The 11,254-nt window shown below is 41.4% G+C and overlaps 1 protein-coding gene across 2 annotated transcripts in view; it reads left to right on the top strand.

Moving 5' to 3' along the window:
- The window catches only part of ccdc120a (coiled-coil domain containing 120a), a 34,390-nt gene that overhangs the window by 15,547 nt on the left and 7,589 nt on the right, over positions 1–11,254 (top strand). Inside the window, exon 1 of one of the 2 annotated variants that reach the window (XM_027275551.1) lies at positions 9,340–9,631. The exons of the other annotated variant lie outside the window; for it this stretch is intronic. The gene's annotated coding sequence lies outside the window, so the exon portion shown is untranslated. Of the gene's footprint in view, positions 1–9,339; positions 9,632–11,254 lie in introns of those variants that run through there. 2 annotated transcript variants of the gene reach the window in all.

The raw sequence follows: 11,254 nt of genomic DNA, 5'->3' as shown, positions 1-11,254 counted from the left end.
TTTCATGTGACTGTGGAGGTCAGGTAATGTGACCTGGAGGTCAAGGTCTGTGACTGTGGAGGTCAGGTTCCTGTGACTGGAGGTCAGGTCATGTTACTGGCGGTCAGCGTCATGTGACTGTGGAGGTCAGGCATGTGGATGTGGAGGTCAGGGTCATGTGACTGTGGAGGTCAGTCATGTGATGGAGGTCGGTATTGATGTGGAGGCAGGTCATGTGACTGGGCGAGGTCAGGTAATGGCTGAGGTCAGTCATGTGACTGTGGAGTCAGGTCATGTGACTGTGGAGGTCAGGTCATGTGATGTGGAGGTAGGCATTTGTGACTGGAGGTCAGGCCATGTGACTGTGGAGGTCAGGTCATGTGACTGTGGAGCCTGAGGTGTTAGTGGTCATTGCTGGTACAGTGTTGGTCAGTGTGTCACATCACACCTGCTCATTCAGGCTATGGTGGGGAACCAACATGGCCAGATATGGTCTGAACCAAGACACTCTCAGATTGGACTCATCAGACAAATCCCGATGTCGTTCAAGTTGTTTGTTGGTCTCCATCAGTCTGAATATTTGATGTTGTGTCTAATCTGAGCTGATTTATTGATTATTGATTGTTGATTGGTTCTTGATTCTGTACAGAGGATGTGCGATCAGATGTAACGAGGTCAAACCTGATTGGTAGTATTAAAAAAAAAAAAAAAAAAAAAAAAACAAAAAAATAAAAAAAAAAAAAAAAAAAAAACAAAAAAAAAAAAAAATATAAATGGTAGCTGTCATGTGACCTGCAGACGGTCAGGTGTATTTAAAGCAGTGATGTAGATCTTCAAAGTAAAAGTCTTTGTTTCAGAGTAAAGATCATCTTTCAGTTTGTTTGTTTGGATGCTGGAAACCCTACGTTCCCATGAATCCTCAGTGACTGTTGCTAGGAGAACACCTCCATCCAGAGCAGTGACATCCAGTGATTCACATTACACCTTGCTCAGCTGATACGCTTACACAGACATTTCTCCATCAGCTGCACAGAAAACAGAGTGTGCTGCGCTTTTAATTGGGGCCTGACAGCAAAGCTCTTGGATTGTAGTCGACTCCTAAAGTGGACGGACCTATGTCTCCTGTCACCCCCGACTTCATGTCTGTGTTGGAATCTGTGATGTCACTGTGGATGTTCATCTGAATACCCGCTGAGTGAGTCTCTCAACACACACTGGACGCCCGGGGGTTGAAAGTATGGCTGCCTGGTTGGAGTCTTCAGCCATCAGATGCAAGATTCAGAGTTGTGATTTTCTACATTGTTGCAGGCGGCGAATCTCGCTGCCTGGACATTACATTCTATCCCTCCACAACACAACACACACCACACACACACCACCCCACACACACCCCCCCCCCCCCCCCCCCCCCCCCTCACACAACACCTGTAACACACACTGTAATGTGGGTATCTCCAGGCGTCTGCAGGTATCCGCCGTTTAAATGACCACAGAAGAAGAAGACACAGTGAGTCCAGTTTTTAAACTGACTTCAGGTCTGTGGTTAACTCCCCAGAACTTCTCACTCCTCTCCTCTGTTTAACCCTTGGTTGTAATCAGTTATTCTCCTCTAATCTTCTTCTCTCTTCATTTACTCAAAACTTCAAACTCCCCACTTAGTTTATTTACAATCGGGAACCGGACGGGACAAAACCACGAACAGGAAACATAAATCCCTCCGGTGTCATATTGTGAATTTTACAACACATTATCCAAGTAAAATAAAATCTAAACCAAATATGTTCATGTTTTGGACTGTGAAAAACATCAGGCACAGCAGCAGCCTACTGTCTGTAATGGAACAGTTCCTACTGCAGCAACGTCGCCCAGAGCCTAGCAACGACCTATCAACGGGGAAACTTTATAGCCCCTCAGAGCTCGTGGAGATCCCGGAAACTGAATGTAAATACTCACATATAAATGTGGTTATCTAAGCTAAAGATTCCTTTCAGTTCTACCAACCTTGTATTGCGATGTACACACATGTATTAACGAGGTTACACACCTGTATTTATAGTGCACCACCAGCATGAATAGGGTAAACCCTGATTAATAGGGACACACACCTGTATTAACAAGGTACACCATGTATCTCATTACTGAGGTACACACCTGTATAATCGGGCAACACACTGTTTAATGAGTTACAACCTGTATTATATGGCTACACACTGTATTAAGGACGGTGGTCTAAACAGCTCAGCACAACATATACTTTATTATAACGTACTTCAGGGACTTAAACTATTTGTTTAATTTTAGATTTTCATGCCGTGACGATGTGGAGATGGCAGCCGTGTATTTTTAGGTCAGGTGTGCTGTCCTTGCTGATGAAGATGTTAAACGTCTTGTTGACCAATCAAATTGCTCGGTCGGACCTACTTGTTGTAAAAAGTACACGTCAAAGTCCCAGGTCAAACTTTATTGCAATGCTGCATATGTCCAGGACATTACAGAGCATCGAAATTATTGTTCTCTCTTATCCAAACCGCATAGACAGAAGTATAAAAATACGTAACAAGATATAAAAAATATAAACAGAAATATTACAATCTAAAAAATATATAAAGCAAAGACATTCTGTGAGGCAACCATGGTACAGTATAAACGGAGTTATTAGATAAATCCAGCAGTGTCCAGAGTTTGTGGGGCAGCGGGGCGGGAAGGAAGGGGGTGCATTTTACTGGGAGTTTCCGCATCCTGATGGCCTGGTGCTTCCTTGTGCATTCCGCTGTCTCCTCAGTCTTGTGGTTTCTCGCCCGGCGGCTCCTTCATTCTCCCTCCCGGAGGGGAAGGAGGCTGAAGCAGTGGTAGTGGGGTGGGTGGAGTCCCCGCAAGCTGAGTGCTTTGGGGGCAGCGGTGCTGCAAATGTCCTGGAGGTGAGGGGAGGGGGGCACAAATGGTCCTATAGCTGCTCTTCACTCCTGCGCTGCAGGGTCTTCCTTGGCAGGTGCAGTTGCAGCTGCCGTACCACGGTGATGCAGCTGGTCAGGATGATCTCGGTGGTGCCGCGGTAGAAATTCCGCAGGGATGGGGACTGGAGCTCTCGGCTCTTCTCAGTCTGTGGCGGAAGTAGAGGCAATGCTGAGCTTTCTGGCCAGTGATGCATGTTGCTGCTCCAGGCGAGGTCTCAGTGATGAGCACACCCAGGAAACTGGTTGCTGTCACTCTCTCCACAGCAGCACATTGATGGTCAGGTGGAGGTGCGGTTGGGGATCTCCGGAAGTGGACAACAGTCTCCTTGTCTTCTTACCTCTTCTCAGAGATGAGATTGTTGTCTTGCACCCACGTCGCTCACCCTCGTTCCTGTAGTTTGATCCATCGTGTTGTTGCGAGGCCCTGTATACTTTGACTTAGTATATTGTTCTTCTGTTTATGCTCACAGGTGTCATTAGTGTAGTTTTTAGTGGAAACTGTTTTACACAGACACCACACACACACCTACAAACACCACACCACACACACAACACACACACATACAGACACACACACCACACACCTACGCACACTACCACACTAACACATAGAACACACACACACACACACACACAACACACACTACAGAAACAACACCACGAGCATCACACACACCACACACATACAAGCACAACACAACGACACAAATGCACCACACACATACACACTCACACAACACACACATCACACACACACACACCCACACTCTAACAACACAACATACCACACACGCACACACACAAAGCATACCCACACACACGCACACCACACACAAGCCCAGGACACACACAAACAACGCAACAACACACCACAACACACACACACCACACATCACACACACACCACACACCACACACACACACCACACACAACACCACAGCTGCAGGCATTCATATCAAAGTAAAGCATCAACTGTTTGAAGTCTCTATGTGGCGAGACACAAAAGAACAGAGAACATCATGGGAAAGAGAGCAGGATGAAGGCTGTCTATACGACGTCCTTCTCATGTTCTCACATTGTGTTCTCACATTGTGTTCTCACGTTTTGTTCTCATGTTGTGTTTCTCATGTTGTTTTCTCATTTGTGTTCTCATGTTCTATGTTGTGTTCTAAGTTGTGTTCTTATGTTCTCATGTTCTCATGTTGGGTATTTCTGTTTTGTTTCATGTTGGCTCTCATGTTTCTAATGTCTGTGTTCTCATGTTGGGTTCTCATGTTTCATGTTGGTGTTCTCCTGTTGTGCTTCTTACTGTTCTCATGTTTCTCCATGTTCGTGTCTCATGTTGTGTTATCATGTTCTCATGTTTTGTTCTTGTTTCTCATGTCTTCGTTGTGTTTTCCTGTTTTCTGTTCGTGTTCTCATGTTGGGTTCTTTGTTTTTTGTTCTCATGTTGTGTCTCATGTTGTGTTCTCATGTTTTGTTCTATGTTCTATGTTTTCTATGTTCTCCATGTTGTGTTCTTATGTTCTCATGTTGTCATGTTTTGTTCTCTTGTTGTCATGTTGTGTTCTCATGTTGTCATGTTGTGTTCACATGTTTTGTTCTTATGTTCTCATGTTGTGTTCTCATATTTTGTTCTCATGTTGTGTTCTCATGTTGTGTTTTCATGTTCTCATGTTTTGTTCTCATGTTGTGTTCTCATGTTATGTTCTTATGTTTTGTCCTCATGTTGGTTCCCAGTTCTTATGTGTGTTCTCATGTTTTTTCTCATGTTCTCATGTTGTGTACAGTTCAACCTGTTTGTATCCACATTTCGTTTCGTTCAAACAGTTTCGCATTTTACTCACAGTTTCGTTCAACATTTAGTCACTGTAGTTCAACCATGTACATTCAGTTACGTTCAACATGTTGTAGTTCATGTTTTACATCAACATGTTTAAAGTTAACCATTATCAACAATGTTTACAGTTCAACATGTTTACAGTTAACAGTTACGTTGTTCAGGTATCAACATGTTTGAAGTCAAATGTTAGTTAACAGTTCACAGCACCTTTTACAGTTCAACCAGTTGTACAGTTCAACCTGTTTGTAGTTTCAACATGTTTAGTTACATGTTACGTCAATACAGTAACTGTTTACCAGTTCAACATGTTTAGCAGTTAACACGTTTGTATGTCAACATGTTTGAGTTTAAAGTTGTACAGTTCAATATGTTTACAGTTCAAATGTTTAGTTTTAACAGGTTTATTCAACATGATTCTGTACATGTTTACAGGTCATGTTTAGCAGAACATGTTTGTCGTTCAACTCGTTTAAGTTTCAACATTGTTACAGTTCAACATGTTTACAGTTCTAAACATGTTTACAGTTAACACTGTTTACAGTTCAACATGTTTACAGTTAACCTGTTTTTTTTACAGTTTACACCTGTTTTGTATTCAACATGTTTCCGTAGCTTCAACCTGTTTACAGTTCACACATGTTTACTTTCAACATGTTACATTAACATGTTTGTCTTAACATGTTTAAGTTCAACATGTTTAAGTTTAACATGTTTACAGTTAACATGTTTACAGTTTCAACATGTTACAGTTAACATGTTTACACATTTAACATGTTTACAGTTTCAAACATGTTTAAAGTTCAACTGTTGTAGTTCAACATGTTTACAGTTCCAACATGTTTGTAGTTCAAATGTTTACAGTTCCACATGTTTGTAGTTCAACATGTTTGTAGTTCAAACATGTTTTACATGTTAACATGTTTACAGTCAACATGTTTGAGTTCACAGTTTACAGTTCAACACATGTTTTGAGTTTCAACATGTTTCAGTTCAACATGTTTGTGTTCAAACATGTTACAGTTCAACATGTTTGTAGTTCAACATGTTTACAGTTCACATGTTTACGTTCAACATTTTTACGTAACATGTTTTACAGTTCAACATGTTGTGTTCAAACTCATGTTGTAGTTCAACATGTTTACAGTTCAAAACATGTTGTCTTCAACATGTTTACAGGCTTCAACATGTTTTACCAGTTCCATCATGGTTTACAGTCAACATGTTTGTAGTTCCACTGTTTACAGTTCAACATGTTTCAGTATGTTTACAGTTCAACAGTGTGTAGTTCAACATGTTTACCAGTTCAACATGTTTTACAGTTCAACATGTTTGTAGTTCAACATGTTACAGTTCAACATGTGTGTTTACCGTCACATGTTTACAGTTCAACTGTTACAGTTTCAACTGTTTGTGTTCAACATGGTTGTCGTTCACATGTGTTCAACAGGTTCCAACATTTTACAGTTCTAACGGCTGTTTGTAGTTCAACTGTTTACAGGTCAAACATGTTTTTTACAGTTTTCAACTGTTTGTAGTTCACCAGTTTACAGTTCAACCTGTTTAGTTAACAGTTTACAGTTCAAACATGTTTTTTTTACAGTTCAACATGTTTACAGTTCAACATGTTTTACAGTTCAACATGTTTACAGTTCACATGTTTACGTCAACATGTTGTAGTTTCAACATGTTTACAGTTCAACATGTTTTACCAGTTCAACTTGTTACAGTTTCAACATGTTTTAGTTCACCCGTTGTTCAACACTGTTTTTACGTTCAACATGTTACTGTAGTTCCAACATGTTTTACAGTTCAACATGTTTTTTCACAGTTAACATGTTTACAGTTCAACATGTTTTAACAGTTCAACATGTTGTAGTTCAACATGTTTACAGTTAAACATGTTTACAGTCAACATGTTTGTAGTTCAACATTTTTACAGTTTAAATGTTTTACAGTTCAAACATGTTTAAGAGTTCAACATGTTTACAGTTTTTTTTTTTTTCAACATGTTTTACAGTTCAACTGTTTGTAGTTCAACATGTTAACAGTTCAACATGTTTAAAGTTCAACATGTTTACAGTTCAACATGTTTTACAGTCTAACATGTTTGTAGTTCAACATGTTTACAGTTCAACCTGTTTGTAGTTCAACCTTGTTACTGTTTAACATTTTGTTTACAGTTCAACATGTTGTAGTTCAACATGTTACAGTTTACATGTTTACAGTTCAACATGTTTTAAAGTTCAACATGTTTCAGTTCAACATGTTTACAGTCTACATGTTTGTTAGTTCAAACATGTTTACAGTTCAACATTTTTGTAGTTCAAACTGTTACAGTTCACACATGTTTACAGTTCACATGTTACGTCAACTGTTTGTAGTTCAACATGTTTACAGTTCAACATGTTTTACAGTTCAACATGTTTATAGTTCAACATACATGTTGTGAAAACATTCTTGTTTGTCTGTTCCTGCTCACTTGAGTTATTATTTTATAACACGTTAATTAAACAATTACATCGATCATCGAAGAACATCATGTTTTTCTGAGTGCTTCTCTTATTTGTGAGCTTTGATTTTGTGACTGGAGTGTTGTTAATGTGTTGACAAACTGTTGGTATTGATTTATTTGATTACAGCACAGAATATCTGAAATGAAATCAGAACGCTGCGTCAGCTCACAGATTCCTCCTCTGCTCTCTGGTTTTGGTTCGGCTTGACACCAGCAGAAACAGTGTGGTGGTATCTTAAATCAGAATCAAGCAGACAAAAGACCCCCCACACATTTCACATTCCACACCGTCTTCGCCTGTTTTTCATTCAGCAGCTCAGCAGGGACACAAGCCGGGCCGGCTGGGGGCGGCTATGCTGACTACTCATGGTAGCGGGTCGAGCATTGTGTTAGCAGGTCATAATTAATGTGAGCAGTTATACTGGTGGAATGAACATGGTTTACGGGGGACCGGGTGTGGAGTACGAAACATTGGGTAAGAGCACCATGGGAACACAGGCAGGATCGCCCGACCAATCAGAGAAGCTGTTGAGAGCGGGCTTTTATTCTGGATGGAGAGACTACTCATTAAACAGACAGAGAGAAGCAAATCGGCTTCATGAAGTCTGTAATCACTCTGAGTTCTATACAAGAACACGAGAACATAGAGAACACAACCAGAGAACAACTACACATGGACACAACATGCGAAACTACTTCAACAGAGAACATGTGAGCACACAGATAAATAAGAATCAACATGAGAAACATAGACAGAGAACCACGAAACATAGAACATCACAAGACATATAAAAAAATGAGAGAAACAACATAGAACATGTAACACAACAGAGGCAAAAACATATACGAAAAACATGGAGAAACCGTTAGAAGAAACACTCATGAGGAACTACAACGAGAACACAACATGAACGACACTGTTAGGCACACACATGAGGACACAACTATGAACGGCATAAATAAATGAGACACAGCTAGAACATGAGAACACAACATCATGAGGCCACACATAGAACACAACATGAGGACCAACACAACAGACACAACCCCTAAGACACAACCCATGAGAACACACACATGAACCACATCAGGACCACATTGACACGCTAAACATGAGAAAAAATTAACACATGAGGCAACCCCCCACATGAGCCATGACGCCCCACATCGCCCCTGGCCAGGGCCCCAACACTGCCAGCCCAGTGCGAGAACAGACAAACATGAACGCAACAAAGACATGAGAAACACAAATAGGACAAAACCTAAGAACTAAATGAAAACAACACAACATGAGAACACAACATGAAATAGGAACAACATGAGCAAATGAAACTAGAAAGAACAACATGAACAACAGAACATGAGAACACACATGAAACTAAACAAACATGAGGACACACAACATTGAGCAACATAACAAACATGAAACTATGATGAATCTAAGAACATAGCTGAGAACATGAGAACAGAACATAAGAACAACATGAGAACACAACATTAGGAACAAACATTACATACAGCAACATAAATCAGAAGACAACATGAGATAAACCCAACATGAGAACACAACAGATACATGAGAACAACATATGAACATGAGGAACAAACATGAGAACACAACGGACATGGAACTAGAAACTGAGAACATAAGAACAAACATGTGCACAACACAAATGAGACAATGAAGAACACAACATGGACAACATAGAAGCAACAACATGAACGTAAGAACTAAATACCTGACGAAAGCAAACATAAAACATGGAAACAACATGAGAACCATAGAAACAGGAGAACACAAACATGTTGAACTGTAAACATGTTGAACTACAAACATGTTGAACTGTAAACATGTTGAACTGTAAACATGTTAAACTGTAAACATGTTGAACTGTAAACATGTTAAACTGTAAACATGTTGAACTGTAAACATGTTGAACTGTAAACATGTTGAACTACAAACATGTTGAACTGTAAACATGTTGAACTGTAAACAGTCTTTTTGTCGTTCACTTTTACTAAAAACAGTTTTCATGCTTTTATTTTGACAGTCCTGTAGTTTTAATTTGAAGGTGTATAGCGGAAGTGATGTGTGTGTCGGTCAGCGGTGCTTTGACGTCACTGTGGGCGGTGAGTCAGTGTGAACGCGTCGAAGCTCCGAGGAGGTGAAAGTGATGAAGAGCGTGAACGAACCGAACCGGACCGGACCGAACCGAACCGCGTTTACGCCGCTTTGTCCCGCTTTGTCCCGCTTTGTCCCGGCATTTCCCAGGATTGTTCCGTTCCGGTCCAAGTCAAACCCTTCAGGTGTCTGCAGGGATTTAAAGTTCTTCATGTTTCAGGTCAGACCTCCGCACGTGCAGTCTGTTGATGCTCACACACACACACACACACACACACTACAACAACATACACGCACACGCACACACACACCACAACAACATACACGCACACACACACACACACACACACCACAACAACATACACGCTCACACACACACACACACACACACACACACACACACACACTACAACAACATACACACACACACACACACACCACAACAACATACACGCACACACACACACACACACACACACCACAACAACATACACGCCCACACACACACACACACACACACACACACCACAACAACATACACGCTCACACACACACACACACACACACACACACACACACACACACACTACAACAACATACACGCACACACACACACACCACAACAACATACACGCACACGCACACACACACACGCACACACACCACAACAACATACACACACACACACACACACACACACAGGTCATTAAATATAAAAATATAAATTGATTCAATTTAATTTGAAGTGTGTGTGTTACAATGTGTGTGTGTGTGTGTGTGTAACAATGTGTGTGTGTGTGTGTGTAACAATGTCTGTGTGTGTGTGTGTTACAGTGTGTGTGTTACAGTGTGCGTGTGTCTGTGAGTCTGTGTGTGTGCGTGTATGTTGTTGTGTGTGTTACTGTGTGTGTGTTTTACAGTGTGTGTGTGTTACAGTGTGTGTGTGTGTTTTACAGTGTGTGTGTGTGTGTGTTACAGTGTGTGCGTGTGTGTGTTACAGTGTGTTTGTGTGTGTTTGTTTTACAGTGTGTGTGTGTGTGTGTGTGTGTGTTTTACAGCGTGTGTGTGTTACAGTGTGCGTGTGTCTGTGTGTCTGTGTATGTGTGTGTTACAGTGTGTGTGTGTGTGTGTGTGTGTGTGTTACTGTGTGTGTGTGTGTGTGTGTGTGTGTGTTACTGTGTGTGTGTGTGTGTGTGTGTGTGTATGTGTGTGTGTGTTACAGTGTGTGTGTGTGTGTTTTACAGTGTGTGTGTGTTACAGTGTGTGCGTGTGTGTGTTACAGTGTGTTTGTGTGTGTTTGTTTTACAGTGTGTGTGTGTTACAGTGTGTGTTACAGTGTGCATGTGTCTGTGTGTCTGTGTATGAGTGTGTGTTCTCTCAGGCGTGTCAGGACTCTTTTTCTCTAACTCCTAAAACACACTGCATGCAGAGCGGCTGCGTACTCCGCCGTCCGCCAACTCACACATAATCCGCTTGTGATGCGCTCAGGTGCGTCTCCACCGGACAGCGAGCGTCGCGAGAACGCACGAGATCTCGTGACTTCACGCATAATCACGTGATATTTCCGGCTGTAGTCTCTCTGACTCCTGCGATGACATTCCACGCCGCATCTTTTTTCTGGTGTCCTTATAAAAAGGATGTGAGGAGTCATCAATGATTACACCTGAAAACCCCTCACCTGTTGACTTCAGGTCGGCCCCGCCCATTATGATGTGTTCTTGTAATGAAACTCGATCCGCTGTGAACATGGAGTATTTTATTTTGAAAATCAACCGGGGTTTTATTTTGTATTTTGTAGCTGATTTCCTTCCCCGCACGGTCTGTGCTGAATTTATGCTCCGTG

This window comes from Larimichthys crocea, unplaced genomic scaffold (genome assembly GCF_000972845.2).
Source record: "Larimichthys crocea isolate SSNF unplaced genomic scaffold, L_crocea_2.0 scaffold148, whole genome shotgun sequence".
Classification (NCBI taxonomy): domain Eukaryota; kingdom Metazoa; phylum Chordata; class Actinopteri; family Sciaenidae; genus Larimichthys; species Larimichthys crocea.
Note: the sequence above shows the minus strand (reverse complement) of the source record. Positions and strands in the feature narration are given on the sequence as shown.